The following is a 16,175-nucleotide window of genomic DNA, read 5'->3' on the forward strand; positions in this document are numbered from 1 at the left end:
ACGATAGTGAGCTCATCATCCTGTAACCATTAAACAAATACTGTGTGATGGAAATATCATGTTAACCGAAGAAAGAAAATATAGTCTGATCAAACAAAAATGCATAGAATAGTTGATTATTGATGGTACCAGATACTAGTGGGCGTTGTCAGAAAAACATTGGAAATTATTTCTAGACTTCATTTAGTGCATCAGATACATTTCCAAACGACAAGCATGATCAAATTTTAGGAAACAAAAGAAACTTGAAGGACATAACATTCTAAGAAACCCATCAGACTATCAGAAACGATGAGATCAGAACTGTGAATCATGGACCAGCCCCAACCAACATACACAGATTAATCTGCATCTCTGAAAACTGCAGGCCTACAGCACCTTCTAGCTTCTACAGTTCTACAGTTTTGAAGTATTACTAGGTGTTGAACCTATTAAACTAAGGATGCTGATTACGCAAACATATTGGTCTCCTTACATCAACTGGTAATAAAGATCTTGTTTTTTATTCATTTCAGTATGATGAAAGAAACAGTAGCACTATGAAGCTAATGTTAGATCATTGCACGCAAGTCCTCACCATGGGCACAAAGTCATCATCCTTGTCAATCTCAGCGCTGCTGCTGCTGCTGCAGCTGGCACTGTCAAGCAAGGCGAGCCTCTGCTTGACCAATGCCATCTTCTGCTCCATCTTGCTCTTGGCGGACTGAGAGCCAGGTGGTCTCCCCCTCTTCCTCTGCAGAGCAACCAATCAAAGCAGATGAACGAATTGAGATGAGATTATCTACAAGTGCGGAATTAAAGTTCAGAGCTTCCCTTGTTTTTGCAGGTTGTTCGTCATGGCGTGGATCAAGGTGTCGGCGTATTTCAGCACGAGGAGGAGCGTTCAAAAATTGACTGTTCCGGGACAAGTGCCGCAAGCAGCAGCACCACCAGGAGCGCCACCGCAAGCACCGCCGCCGTGTCCGGCGCCCACCATGGAAGCTCAGAAGGTGATTCATGGGATCCTGTCTGAATGCAACGATGTCTTTGGGGCCTTGAGTTGCTTTGTTGCCGTTGATGACGGTAAGACGGATTTCGTTGTGTCACCGACCTACGATGTCCAAAAATGAGTTGATCTATGTGGTGGCCGATGCAGACATGAGTGGCTACTGGACAGTGCTCGGGTTGTTGGACTTCCCCCCGAACTGGCATTTGCTTCTTTCTGTTCTGTTGATTCATTCTCCGAGCGAGTTTGCTAATAAGTATTTTTTTTTCTTTCTGTTTGCAGGACTGCCAGGAGATCGGATTCCCGTTGAAGAAAAAAATCACTCCTGAAGTACTCTTTCGATCATCTACATCACCAGCCATATCACTGTCACTGAATCCGAGCGGCCAGGGCTGATTCTCATGCCTTTTGTAGCGGACACCTGCATTCAGAGTCCCTGCAACATATCGCAGTATCCGCTTGACTGCCATAAGATGTTCTTCTCGCGGTGACTCCATGAAACGGCTCACATATCCCACTGAATAAGCAAGATCAGGCCGGGTGTGGGGTAGGTACCTGAGACTTCCAACCAGACTCCGGTACTTTGTGGCGTCGATCAGAGGTGAGGAGCTTGTTTTGCTGAGCTTCATATGCCCCCTGAGTGAGAGCGATGCCGTCAGGTCCTTGATGCATTTCAATGCCCAGATAGTATCTGAGTGCGCCAAGATCACCTCAGGGTTCTGAGGCAGAAAAAGGTTCTTCATTTCTGCCTTGAACTTGTTGATCACCTCAGGGTTTGTGATCATCGACATAGACGCCGATGATGTGTACGGTGCCGCTGGACACCGCGCTCGGCACAGTACGTCCCAAACTCCACTGATGTGAATTCGCCTCCGAGCTGGTGGGTGGGTCCTTCCTTAGCAGTAGCAGCAGCCTAGCAAGGTTTCGTTTGAGAAGCACATTTTTCAAATTTCTTTCATCTGGATATCTTGATCTGAACTGCGCGCTTTCCGCACCGGCAAAGACGTCGTGGCGCCCGCCGCCGTCGGCACGCGCTACTTCCTCTGCGGCCTCACTGGCCACTGCGACAGCGGCATGAAGATCCGCGTCGACGTCGTCGCGGCGGCCGGCTCCTTCGCGCATGGCCCCGCCGCGCCGCCCTCGGCCAGGGCGCGGACGATCGCTTTGGATGGGAAAGAGAGAAGGGGGAAGAGGACGCGGACCGCACCAGCGTGGCATGCCTGCGGACCCCACCATATAAGCTGGAGACTGCTGCTCCCGCACACGAATCCCACGCCCGCAATCTCGATTCCCCACCAGAAATTGAGATTGCTCCCCTTCGCCTCTCCGTCTCCGACACGAGTAGAGACATTTTCAGTACTCGATCTGGATACTGTTGATTGTTTTTCAGAGCTCCAAGACACCAAATTAGGTCCCATCAGGACTGCAAACCCACTGGTTAATCGATGGGTCGATGGGCACCCGGCTCAGTGTCAGAGTAGGCACTCAGATTGTTATTGTCAGATTTCAGAAACTTCAGTCTTTGACTGCTTGTTCCTTTTACATACCGAAAGATCGATCCTCTTGGCTGCAGCCCAGAGCTTACCTGTTGGGGCTTGAATGAACTGATAAACATGATTGACAACAAAGGATAGGTCAGGCCTTGTAACTGTCAGATATTGCAAGCCACCTACAACAGTTCTGTACTGAAACTGTGCTTCTCCTGTCAGAGGTGTGCCTATTTCTCTCAGTGGCTTCTCATCAGTAGCAGCCATGGGAGTAGAAGTTGGTCTGCACTTCTTCACATTTGCTCTCTTTTCTGTGAGGATCCTCTTGGCTGCAGCCATGGGAGTAAAATCTTGAGCATGTATTCTGTGAGACACGACCAACCCTTGGGAAATGGCTGATAATGAACAGTCAGGATTTTCTTGCCTAGAAACCTCTCAACATGACGACATTGGAATTGCATAAAAATGGACTCAATATCAAACCTGTTCTCAAGAAAATAGATCCAGGTGAATCTTCTGTAATCGTCAACAAAAGTAACATAGTAACTGTAACCATTTACAGAGAGGTTAGAGCTGGTCCTCAAACATCAGTGTGGACGTCTAAGGGACTGGTTGTGGAAAGAACAGAGGAATAAAAACGTAACTGGTGAGCTTTGCCTTGCTGACATGCATCACAAACACAGCAGAAGTGGGATGTCCTAGTCAGCAATGCCAGATATCTTCAGTGTTCTTGGCAGCGATGAAGAAGGCTCGACTGAAAAGATTATTTGGGAGTCGGTATAGTCCATTTGTGTAGCTTTCCTCTAAGAAGATATCTGGCATCCTTCTATTCTTGCTGCATGGGCATCAAAGATCAAAGCCCTCGAATATACACCCTAAAATTTACCTGGCGTATCTAGATCAATTGCTAGCAAAAGTCCTTTGCGTTGAAAAAAAAAACCTAAAAACAATGTTACCGAGTACCTTTTTTTTTTTGAGAGGACGTTACCGAGTACTTGGGGGGTGAGAAAAAAAAAGCCCAGAGTATCGGACCCGATGAGAGAAGAGGCGTGCAGGGCGCGTCCCGATGAGACAAAAGCCAAGATGAGCAGGAGTTGGTGGATACGTTGGAATATGGCCAGTCCGCACAGGTCTCGGACATAGTTGAGCCGGCCACTGTCGCGGTTGCAGCCGGGCCGGACCGCGAAGAGTTGGACCCTTGAGGCCGGTACGGTTTGTGGGCTGCTGCTCGGGTCCATTGCAACGGCCCCTGTGCCTGGATGGTGGGAGTTGTACTCTCCGTTCCTTGCACCAAGACTGTGAGCGCCAGCACAGGGAAGGGGATGCCAATCTACAAAAGAAAGAGCGAACAGACCAAAGACGGACCTAACAATGGAGCAACAGGCAACTGTGCTGCTTATGAAGAAGTTTGGCGAACTAGGGGAAGAGGGCCAGTCAGGGCCTGGTGGTGTGTGCAGTTTCTGTTTCGTTTGCGTGTACCGCTTGCTCGTGTTGGGGTGGTGCAGCACTGTGGGGAGGCTCTTCTGTTTGATCATGAATGAACAAAATTGCCAAATCTTGAATTGGAACGTGAGAGGACTCAATTGCTCAGTGCGACGGAAGGTGGTCAGGGACCTGGCTAGAGACACCAAGTGCACCATTGCAGCTTTACAAGAAACAAAGCTTGACAGTTTCAGCGCAGCAACTGTCCGAGAGACCCTGGGTGAGAAGTTTGCAACAAACTTTGCTTTCCTACCGGCGCAGGGCACCCGTGGTGGCGTGCTGATTGCGGTGGATGAAGACTACTACACTTTACAGCAGGCCGAGTTCAGAGACCACTCAATTACAGTCCTATTAAAATCTGTTCGCACTGAAGAGGAGTGGTGGTTTACTGCCGTTTATGGGCCGCAAGGTGACCAGGAAAAGCTGTTGTTCTTACAAGAGTTGAAAGATTGGGCTGATACAGTGGGGGATAATTGGCTAATCATGGGCGATTTCAATTTAATTCTGAGCGCTGCTGACAAGAATAACAACCACCTAAATAGGCGGCTGATGGGGGAGTTCAGAAGTGTGGTTAATGACCTGCAGCTGAAGGAGATGAACCTTAGAGGCCGTAAATTTACCTGGTCAAATGACACAACACAGACTCGTATTGATAGAGCTTTCTGTACGGTGACATGGGATCTCATGTCGCCATCGTCTACGCTGCAAGCCATCTCCTCTTTGGCCTCGGACCACTGTCCTCTCCTGCTGGTTGGGGGACTCTCAGTCAGGAAGTATGAGGGTTTTCGTTTTGAATCTTTCTGGCCTTCCCTTGAAAGATACAACGAGGTGGTGTCAACAGCATGGAATTAGGAGCTGCACATCATGAACCCTTTCCTACGTTTTCACGTTAAACTGCAGAGGACAGCAAAAGCACTGAGACAGTGGGCAAAGTCACTGATAGGGAACAACGGGATACTTTTATGCGCAGCAAAACAACTCATTGGAGTGCTGGATGTTGTACAGGATTACCGGCAGCTGAGCCCAGCGGAAGTGCAACTCAAGAGAGATCTGAAAGTGAAGTTTTTGGGGTTGACAGCAATTGAAAAGCTAAGGGCGAGACAACGATCAAGGCTCCTTAGTGTTCGGGCAGCAGAAGCAAATACAAAGCTATTCTATCTGCAGGCAAACAGTAGAAGACGAAAGAATCACATTCATCAGATTGTTACAGACCAAGGAACCCTGTATTCTCATGAGGGCAAAGCAGCGTTCATCCTTAACCATTTCAGTTCTTCTCTAGGGCAGCCGGCAGAAAGGGAATTTGCACTCAATTGGGAGGATTTACACTCAATTCACGGCCGCCATGAGATCTCCTTTGATTGTGTCCCTGCTGCGCTTGTAGAAAATCCCAATAAAGCCATCAGGGCCTGGCGCCTTTTCAGACGCAATGTCCATCACTACTGCCTTCAGCTCTTCCAACACGACCAGCATTTCACTCTGATCAACAATGCTCATATCATCCTGCTGCCGAAGAGAGATGATGCCAAGTTTGTAACTGACTACAGACCAATTAGCCTTTCCCACAGCGCCGGAAAAGTGATTTCAAAACTGTTGGCTACAAGATTAGCCGGCGAACTAAATCAGCTAGTGTCCCGAGCCCAGAGTGCTTTTATAAAGAAGAGGAGCATCCACGATAATTTCTTGTATACGCAGAATATAATCAAGGAGCTGAACAGAGTTGGGTTGCCAACTTTATTTCTCAAGCTTGATATTGCCAAAGCTTTCGATACTGTAAGGTGGGACTCCCTTCTTGAGGTGCTGGATCGCATGGGCTTTGGATGCAGATGGAAATCCTGGATTTCTACACTGCTAGCTTCAGCTTCGTCTACTGTGCTGCTAAATGGAACAAGAGGTCGTTGGTTCAAACACAGAACCGGTCTGAGACAAGGAGACCCGCTATCACCAATGTTGTTCATTCTTGCAATGGAACCGCTGCAGCTCATGTTGAACAAGGCAACAACAGATGGTTTGCTCACACCTATTAACAGTAGAAAAGCTCGGTTGAGGACCAGCTTATTTGCTGACGATGCTGCCATTCTGCTCAACCCAGTGAGACAAGAGGTCGAAACAGTCAAGGCCATTCTGACAAGCTTTGGGGCAGCTTCCGGACTGCTCACTAACACTCAGAAGAGCACAGTTTACCCAATCAGATGTGAGGGTCTATCATTGCAGCACATCATGGAAACCTTCCAATGCCCGATCAAATCCTTCCCGTGCACATATTTGGGTCTGCCTTTGCACACTAGACAGCTGCGGCGAGTGGATATTCAGCCGCTCATCGATAAAGCGGGGGCGAGGTTGACGACGTGGAAGGGAAAATTGCTCAACAAGGCTGGGCGTTTGCGCTTGATCAGCACAGTTCTCACTTCGCTCCCAACGTACCACCTAACTGTCTTCAGCCTACAGAAATGGGCGATTAAGAAGATTGACAAGCTACGGCGAGGTTTCCTCTGGAAAGGATCCGATGAAGCGAAGGGCGGGCATTGCCTGGTTCAGTGGGCAAGATGCTTGCGGCCAAAGAAGCTTGGTGGCTTGGGAATTCTGGATTTGGACTTTTTCAGTAGAGCATTGCGGCTGCGATGGATGTGGTTTCAGTGGACGGAGCCAGATAGGTCATGGGTGGGCACGGAACATCCGATGAACGCGGTGGATCGCCAGTTGTTCCGAGGTAGCACGGTGGTCACACTGGGTGACGGAGCCAACGCCTCTTTCTGGCAGTCTGCTTGGCTTGACGGCCTCGCCCCATGGACATTTTCCCGGATCTCTTCAAACTTGCTTGGAGAAAGAACCTGTCAGTGAAGGAGGAGTTGGAAAATCAGAGCTGGACTCGCGGCCTATGGAGAATGCAAAGCGTAAATGAGATGGCGAGCTTCGTGAGGTTGTGGGATTTGGCGCAGACCGTGGAGCTGTCAGCTGAACCGGACTTCATCCGATGGAAGTGGACGGCACATGGTGACTACACAGCAAAGTCGGCCTACAACATTCAGTTCGTAGGGTCTCACAGCTGGCAGGCTGAAGCGGAAGGGAAGCACAAATTCTTCGCGTGGTTGCTGGTCCAATCCAAGCTCCTCACCGCTGATAATCTCAGCAAGCGGCAATGGCCGTGCGACCCCATTTGCTCCTTTTGCAGTCAAGAGCAGGAAACAGCAGATATATCAAGCCTGCCACTGGAGATTGAATGAATGAACGGATGAAAAAAGCGACAGATTCTTTTCTTTAAAAAATGCACAAATTTGACCTACTAGACCCCCAACTTCGGGAAGCTAACCCCCAATCTCGCCCGCCGGCAGCCACATTCTGCCCCGAGCTCTCCAAATCGACGATTCGCAGCGGCGCACGGAATCGACGAGAGCGGAGTGGGCAATGGAGGCTTCGCGGTTCGGCTTCGACCCCTCGCTGCCGCCGGCGTGCAAGTTCGATCCCACAGACGCGGATGTCGTGGCGTACTACCTCTCCCGCGCGCCGTCGGCCATTCGAATCCGCACGCGCACGCCGTCATCGACGCCGATCCCTGCAGCTGCCCGCCCTGGGAGCTCATGCGCCGCCACGGCCACGCCGGCAGCGACCACGCCTTCTTCTTCGGTCCCACGACCAAGCGCGGCAGCCACCGCGCAAATCGCACGGTCCCCGCAGGGGAGGGCGGCGGCAGCACGTGGCACGGGCAGACGAGCGTTGAGACTGGCCTCGTGCTCGTTCGCCGTGGGGGCGACGAGTACATGATCACCGACCCGCTGCTCCCCGTCCCCGGCGCTGTGATCTCACGCGCCAGGATGGACTCTAAGGCCAAGAAGAGGAAGCACCAGCAGCCCGCCCCTGCCGCTGACAATAACGGCGGTTTCATGGGAGAGACGGCCGGCTACAAATCTGCTTTGGTCAACACTGGGGAGGGTGCCTGTGCTCTCCTCAATGCTGGAGAGATGGTTGCTACGTCAACAACAGCAAAGTGTCCAATGAGGGCACCAGCTGTGACAGAGGGCAATTGAGGTGACTATTTCCTAGCTGAAGATGGCGGCAGCAATGGAGATTGAAAGCAGATAAGGAATGCTTGCTAGTTGTCCGTGTGAATTATCTATTACTTAGATTTCTTGAACGAATTCTCAGTCACTGTGATTGCTTGAATGAGTTATGTGCTCTGGTTGTGTTTTAACTCTTTTGTCCGTGTGAGTTATCTATTACTTAGATTTCTTGAACGAATCGTGTGATGCTTGTGCAAGTAACTGAATAAGTTCTTTGAAGATATGAATTAAAATCTATTTTGAATTTAAGAGAACTTTTTTCCTCATGTGCTACTTAGTGCCAAAGGATTTATCACTTGGACAGAATGAGCAATGACAGATAATTGTGAACTTTGATACAGTAGAATTTGGGGCAAAAAAAAATGAGCCAGTGAGGCCGTGATAGAGATAAACAGGCCCAAAACAAAACACAAGTTTGCATAAACCCGGGGAGCATACGTTTAGCAAAGAACTGTGTGACAATTCAGAAAACAAAAGTCTTCAAACATAAACTGTCGTTTGTCACCCTGTTAGCCTTATGAAAAATCGCCGATTTTGTTGAATGAATTCATATCAGCAACTACATGATCTGGCATATCTGTACTCTCTTCCTACATGCCAAAATGCAATTGATTTACTATGGTTACTGCTAATATGGCGTGGCTTACTTACAAGGGGGGGAAGGTGCTTGATTCTTTTAATACGAAACTTTTTCTCTCGCTGAGTACCGACTTGGCAATTGAAGTGATCCCTACAGTAAAATAACAAAGTTATGTATGTACTTAAGCAACTGATGATTATGAAAATACAGGATTACTCATGCAAATTCTAGTCATCAAAGGTGTTTGTATGATGATTATGAAATCATAGGGAACGGCACATGCTGTAGGTAGTAACTTGGGAATCCGGAAGCTTTGGTTTTTGTATTTTGTATAATGTTGATATCTGATCAAATCGGAGAGTTGAACATTTCTATGCCTGGAGATTGGTGAAAGGTGTGGGAATCCGGGGTGCCGGTCATTGCACCAGGGATCGCGTGCACCTGGAACCAAGGGGTGGAGGTTCACAGCAAGGAGTCGAATTCCGAGGAGCCGGCTTAGAGTCCCAATGTCGTAGAGGTAAGAACCGTGCATTATTTGCTGACTTGATCTTTCACTGATTTGTCCTGGAGGAGTCGAAATCCGTCGAACCAAGGAGTCTGAGTTAGATTGTAAATATGCAGCAGGACAGTGTTTTGGCGACTGGGAATTCCACTCCAAGCCCAGGTTCAGCTGAATCCAGTAATTATCTGCAGCACAGTCAGGCTTGGATGTTGTGGGGATGTTGCTGGCATCAACCCTTTACCACTGTCAAGGTAACCACCCCACATCTCAATTTTTGGATAAGCCAATACTGTCAAGTATGTAATCTGTATGCTTGTTAGATTACTCAACTGTAGACAGTTGTAACGAAATACTGTTTTGCCCATGCTTATAGGTTCTTATAGACAATTGTATACTGCTGTGTTAGGAGTGCATGTATAGATTCATCTCGCAATGTTAACAGATAAATCAACTATACTATCGTGAATTTGATTCTGAATTCTAAAAAAATAAGAACAAGTTGTGTTCCAATTGCCCAGATATTGGCTGTTCTTTCCAACAACTGTTGTATGGTGTGACCTATGGAAATGTTCCTGTTAGTGATGTAGATGCTCAAAATCCACAGGCAAATACATACAACAGAGATGCAACTGTTAACAGGTTCAGAGAATGCTAGTTTGTCTGTTGGCGCCAATGATGATGAGATCGATGAAGGGCATATGGACAGTGGCTACATGGAAACTGAAGAATGTATGTCAGAAAGTGATGTGGAAACATCTGAAGGCACATACTTGGAAACTGCAGATGATAACACAGGCTGTGAGGAGTCATGAATTAACGGGTGCAATAAGCAGAATTCCTGGTGAAAAGGAATTGGTATAGATTGACTAGGATACATTTTTCCTCTGGTGAACTAGTCAAAATGGGAGAGAAGAATGGAGCTGGACCAATGAATGATGGATCAGGTCAGCAATGAGTAGTTAGCAATGTTAGTGACAATGGATACATAAATGCTGGTGAACAAAGTAACCAAGGAGGATGGCAAAAAGGTTAGTATTTATTCTGGGCAAATCAAATAGCATGAGTATTTTTTAAATTGAGACAAGTAACATTGACATTGCTACATTCACGAGTCTGTAAAATTGGACATATGCTGAATCGGTGCAAATTCTCTGATGAAATCTGATTGTGTGTCTCCTTATCATGGTATTGCAGGAAGAGGGGTAGAGATGGCGCTAAGCGTGATGAATACCGTAAACCCAGAGGCATGGAAGCGGCTGAAAGAGCAATGAGGAAATATTGTGAATCAAAAGCAGATGGAGTCAAGGCAAAGTACATTTTTGAGCCATATGTTGGCCGAGTGTTTGATCCAGAAGCTGAAGCAATTGAGTTCTACATCTATAGGATGTATAAGGGCAGTCCCCAGGGGTCAAATGCTTGTTATTTGCAGCCTGTATGTACAGATTTAGCATATTTGCATGTGTACTGAAAGTGGGGGCAAATGCATGATATTTTTAGTGTTGCATGTCAAATGTCAAATGCTTGAGCTTTGAATTGTGAAGCTGCAAGTCATTATTAGTGATTCTGATTTTATTTTTAGTGTTGCGTGTCAAATCTCGAATGCTTGAACTTTGATTTGTGAAGCTGCATGTTATTATTAGTGATTGTGATTATGTCCACATTGAATGGCCAAGCTGCATGTCATTATCAGTGCTCCAGATTAACGTATAGTAGTATCAGTGATGTCAGAGTCCCCTCTGAAAAGTAGTAGATCCAACCACACAAAACTTTGCATTTTCTAGAAAGCAAAACTTTGCGAGCAGGAAAGCTATGTTCTGGGTTTGATTCAAACCTGCAAAGAAAGGAATTTGTTAGGCCTTGATCCCAGGCTAGAAAGCAAATTTTCTTTTAAGACTTCAACCAAATCTGTTAGCATCATTGGTTCAACCTCTTGACTTTAAATTTTGCACTTCTTGACTGTTATTTATATTGAGATCATGTTTTGCTGTTAATGGAGAAAGAAGTGGAATATAAGTTCCATTTCCCTCGCATGTCTTTTCACAGTACTTACTTGTTTTAATTTATTTTCAGTCTTGATACCACATGTTATCAATCAATCCTCAACCTCCAAACGCAGTGCTGGAGCTAGCTGCATAGGTTCGGTGCCCCTCGATCAGAAATTGAAGTTGTGTACTTCCTTCATAGTTCATCCTCGACCCATTTTATTTCCATTTTTACCAAAACAAAAATGAAAAATAGCATCTGAGATAGTTGCATCGTGCATGGCTGCAAGTCCAAAAGGCGAGGGCTTTCGTGGCACGAAAAAACTAAAGCGCCAATCTCTGCAACTAAACAGCAATGTCCCGTAAACCGTTCTCTACCCTGTATATAGAGGAGATTCCGTTATCTATACGCTCCAGCAGCGTTCTCTAAATGGTCCTCTAAAATAGAGAAAGCTACAGGTTTTCTCTATATATATAGATTCTCTCTCCTCTTCTCTATTTTTTCTTTACGTTTTAAACACTGGATTAAATAAAAATAAAATATATCCATAGTATTTGAGGTATGATAAATACGTACGTACAAAAATTTGGAACAAAATACGTTTCTAATATAGGATATAGAGAACGAGATTTAGAGAACGTTGTTGGAGAGAAATGAGATATAGAGGAGAGAATCTTATAGAGAAGTTTGTAAATAAAGGATATAGAGAATAAAATAGATAACGACGCTTGGAGATGGGCTAAAACGAACCAAATTTTTCGCTCGTACGTCGCCCCCGACGAACGTCGTCGTCTCGCCGGAAAAAAAAAAACCGCGCGCACGCCTTCGACGGTTCCGCCGCCGCCTCGCGCAGCCCTAACGCGAGGCCCCCTCCCCCTCGCCCTCCTCTCCGCCAGGGCGCGAGCCGCGGGAGGGACTCCTGCGCCGCCACCGCCACCACGACGGCGCCCCACTCCTCGCCGGCTACACCTCCTCCACGCCGCCGAACCGCCCCCACCGCCGTCCTCGCCGCCGTTGCCATCCTCGCGGGGCCATCCCCGCCCCCACCGCGGATCCACAACGCGCGGCGCGCTCGGCCGTCGCTCCTGTCGCCGTCCTCGCAGCGCCCGACCCACCCCAGCCACGGATCCGCCACGCGCGGCGCGTGCGGCCGCCGTCCCCGCCACGGATCCCCACGCTCGCTCGCCATGCTGCCGTGCCGCCCGCCGCCACGCCGCCGTCCCCGACGCCCCACCGCGGCGGCCGCCCTACCCGCTCCGGATCCCGCACGCCCGCATGACTCTGGACGATTTCTACGGGTTCCCCCTTCCCCAACTTCCACCTCTGGCGGCCCTGCCTCGTAATCTCTTCCTCCTTAATCTGATGGCCTGATGGGGAATGGGATTCCACTGATTTGAGATGAACGGCACGCCGCCGTCCTGATCTTCCTCCCGCGGGCGCCGTCCGGGCGACGGCGGATTCTCTATCAACACCATGGTGCCATAAACGCCCGAGCTGACACCCACGGACGGCCTGTCAGGTAAGTCAGATCGATTTGATTTTGTAAGCATCTCCAAGCCAATTCAATTTGTCATGCCACAATCGAACCCCATGGTCATTCACACTTCACAGATGCCGGATCTACCTCGTGGAGTCGATCTTTTTTTTATATATATAGATTCATATTTCCTCTCATGGCTAGCTGATAGGGAACTGCAGCGGTCCTGCATTCAGGTACCTTGTCCTCTGTTTACTCTGTTGATCGATTCCCCATTCCAATTTGACCTATGACCTGACGGACAGACTACCATCACCATCATCTTGCAATTGATGGTTACTCAATCAGCCAACAAACTGATGGGCAGCTAATGCCATGTCTGTGGATTAAAAATTCAGGCTTTCTTCGTAGCACATAATTGGCAGCTAATGCAACCAATTTACCATACCTGCTGGTATGATGTTGTCTGATATCTCCCGGCAGCAGAAGCACAGCAGCAGGAAAATTCCTGTGCGAGGTCAAATGCACTCTGGGCATTATTATGGATGTGCTCGCAGAAAAGGAGAGAAAGGAGTAGAGGGATTTGCCAAGGGAGTCAGTAATGAAATCTCTGTAATCATCATACAGGTATTGATTCCTAAAGTGAAGACTGCCAGGTCATGACAAAAATACTGCTCTAACAAATTTTCAGAATTACTTCTCTAATATCATCGTGCATATTACTTACTATTTAAAAATTACTTCTTTGAACCACAATAATGCCAAACCATGATAAAGACAAATGTACTAATTTTGAATATTACTTCTTTAAATTTGAAAATACTACTCGTTAACTATACTTCTCAGAATAACTATAATTCTTACAAAAAAAATAAAATTACTTTTGGCTAATAATGATGCATACCCAGATGTCAAGCCATTATTCTTTGTATAGGTTGTTCTGATTATTTTACATGGTATCATCTCACAATGACATGAAAATTTATGTTTTTTCATGGTGCGTGCAGATTGTAGACTGATCTTATTCAATTCCTTTCTGGTTGTTTTAAGGCTAAATCTCTCAAATTGCTTAGCAATGGTAGGCACAAAATTATTTGTGGCCGGTAGTGGCCGATGGTCCAGCTAGGCATATATCTGAACACTGACCCTGATCAGTGAAACCGATTGGTGCATCTGGTTTCTGCTTCAAAATATTACATTTGTAGTAGTCTGAGCTCTTGTTTCTAATGGCCTGTTAGTAACCTTGCTCAGCTTCTGTTGACTAGAATGTTGCATGGACAGATGCATGCTAGAGTTGAAGGCAGAAACAAAAATTGAATAAGGTGAGGATGTCACGTTGAGTGAGCTGGAATTGTAGTATTATTCTCATATCATTATAAAAATACTGCTCTAAATTTTGAAAAATTTCTTTATATTTGAAAATGACTTCCTTGAACAATAGTTATGCCAAACCACTATAACAATAATGCTTTAACATTTGAACCCTGCTCCTGTGCTTACTTGGGTGTTGCAGGTGCAAACAAAAAAGGTTTTGAATATGATATTTAGTGCTCGTGGTATTGGCTTGGAAATGCTCCAGTAAGAGAAACATCATGACTATATCTTTTTAAAGGACATCATGAGTATATTGCTTGGCTGCTTGATGCCAGCAATTGTTTGGTTTGCTTTACTTGTGCAGATGGCTAAAATTTAGTGAACGTCACAGTTGGTCTTTACTTTGTTGTGGGTGTCCTTATAGTTCAAGAGTTTCATATTAGATTTCTTGAACCTCTTTAGAAAAAAGTTGTCCATGGTAATTCTTTCATGTAAATGTATCTTATGGTTGATGCCATGGTAACTTGTAACTGAAAGATGGTGTTAATTTCAAGCATTTTTATGATCTGAGGACAGATGTTTCTTTTGTAGAACAAATTCAGAACTATGGTGAAATGAACTGAAAGAGTAGTTCTGCTTCGTTTTTAATTATTCCTTGGCATTATTCTACTGAAACGACTTGTTTGAGCATTGATTACTCGAACATCAATAGGTGTACATTGAAAATACATGTTTGTTGCAAGCAGTTTGTTTTTGTTTCAGGAACATGTTTTCAATTGTTGTATATAAATTGTGACGGATTTTAACGACTGGAAAGCTATATCATACCCATGATGTTGTTCTAATGGTGTTATTCTAAAATTGCACATGAGACAAATAGGTTTAGTGGCCAATGTTTATCTTGGCAGATTCGATGAGGAATCACAACGAACATGAGACTCATAGGAAGAAAATGTCGCTTTAGAATTTTATGCCCAACGCATGGGCCCATACCTATACCTAATAGGAAACACAAATCGTAAAAGGGTTAATTGGATCCATACTATTATAATTTTTGAAGTTTTGAGATCTACCGTTACAATTCACCAAACTTGCTATTATAATTCTTTGTCTACATGATTTTTGCCATTTTCTACATCTTTTGGTGCCTAGGCCCACTCTGTACGCGTACGCATCTTCCGTGTGGACCAGAACACCCTGCTGCTTCTTTCTTCCTCCGCTCGCTGACATGTGGGTCTCACACGTCAGCTTCTCCTTCAACCTCCAGCCATCCTTGCTTCCCCGAAAGCCTTGGCTGCCAATCCCAGCATGAGCTCGAACAGCAGGGCGTCGACGGCCACCGCAACGCCGCCGCCGGGGGTCCGCCTCCCCGCGGCCACCAGTCTGCTCACCGCCGCTGCCGCCCGCGTTCGCCGCTTGCTTGCATGTCCGCACGCGCCAGAGCTCACCGCGGCCGGCCGCCCTCAGCCCTCCGCGGCCGCGTGCTACTCATGCCATAGGAGGTCGGCACCGTGCAACGGCCACCTCCCACTAGTGCTGGTGGCTTGGAAGTAGAGCAAGGATGAGCGGCTGCCTGCTCTGATTTGGAGATGGGGTGCGGCTGCTTGCATCTCGATTGGAGTAGAGAGGAAGGCTTGGCCTCCATAGGTTGTTTGCTCGGTGGATTGGATTTGGAGGAACTAGGGAGGCAAAAGTAGCAGCTGCTGGCGATGGATTAGGGGGATTCCAATTTGCATGTAACCTCCGCGTGCCCGTCCGCGTCCGTCCATGGCCGTCCCACCCGCTCACTCCCCTCCAACGGTGGCGTCATGGCCAAGGTCGCCGTCACCCAATGTCAGATAATGGGCGAATCTGTGCAGTGCAGGGGTTCAACGCTGTGCAAAGTATGTGATGGAGATGAGTCTGTGCCGCACTGAAGATGGGGGGCGAGCCGGCGGAAGAGAGAGGAGGCGAGGGGAAGGTGGCCATGGCGCCGCTGCTGCTGGTGGCCATGCGTGCCACTTTGACCTCCCTCGCCGAGGCCTCCATCGGGATAGGATCATACGATGGATTGGGGGAAGGAAGGACGGAGGAAGGTGATGAAGTATGGGGCCCGCGCCAGTAAGTTGAGAGAGAGAATACAGCAGCCTGCCGGCGGGTCCAAAGCCGCTGTATACGTAGAAAATGGTATTTTTATAAGTGAATTGTAATGGTATATTTTAAAAGTTGTATATTTGTAATGGTATCTATTTAACTATAGTTCGAGTTTAGTCTTAGATTGACCAGTCAACTGTTAAAACCGTTCATATTTGACCATTTAGCTGTTTTAAA

At 47.1% G+C, this 16,175-nt stretch overlaps 1 long non-coding RNA gene across 1 annotated transcript; it reads left to right on the forward strand.

Moving 5' to 3' along the window:
- Window positions 1–11,850: 11,850 nt before the first annotated feature.
- On the forward strand, window positions 11,851–14,501 carry LOC112891742. Its single transcript, XR_003228606.1, has 2 exons — window positions 11,851–12,593; window positions 12,686–14,501. It is a non-coding gene; the product is annotated as an uncharacterized LOC112891742 (long non-coding RNA).
- The last annotated feature ends 1,674 nt before the right edge of the window (window positions 14,502–16,175 follow it).

The sequence above is a fragment of the Panicum hallii genome, chromosome 5 (genome assembly GCF_002211085.1).
Source record: "Panicum hallii strain FIL2 chromosome 5, PHallii_v3.1, whole genome shotgun sequence".
Lineage (NCBI taxonomy): Eukaryota > Viridiplantae > Streptophyta > Magnoliopsida > Poales > Poaceae > Panicum > Panicum hallii.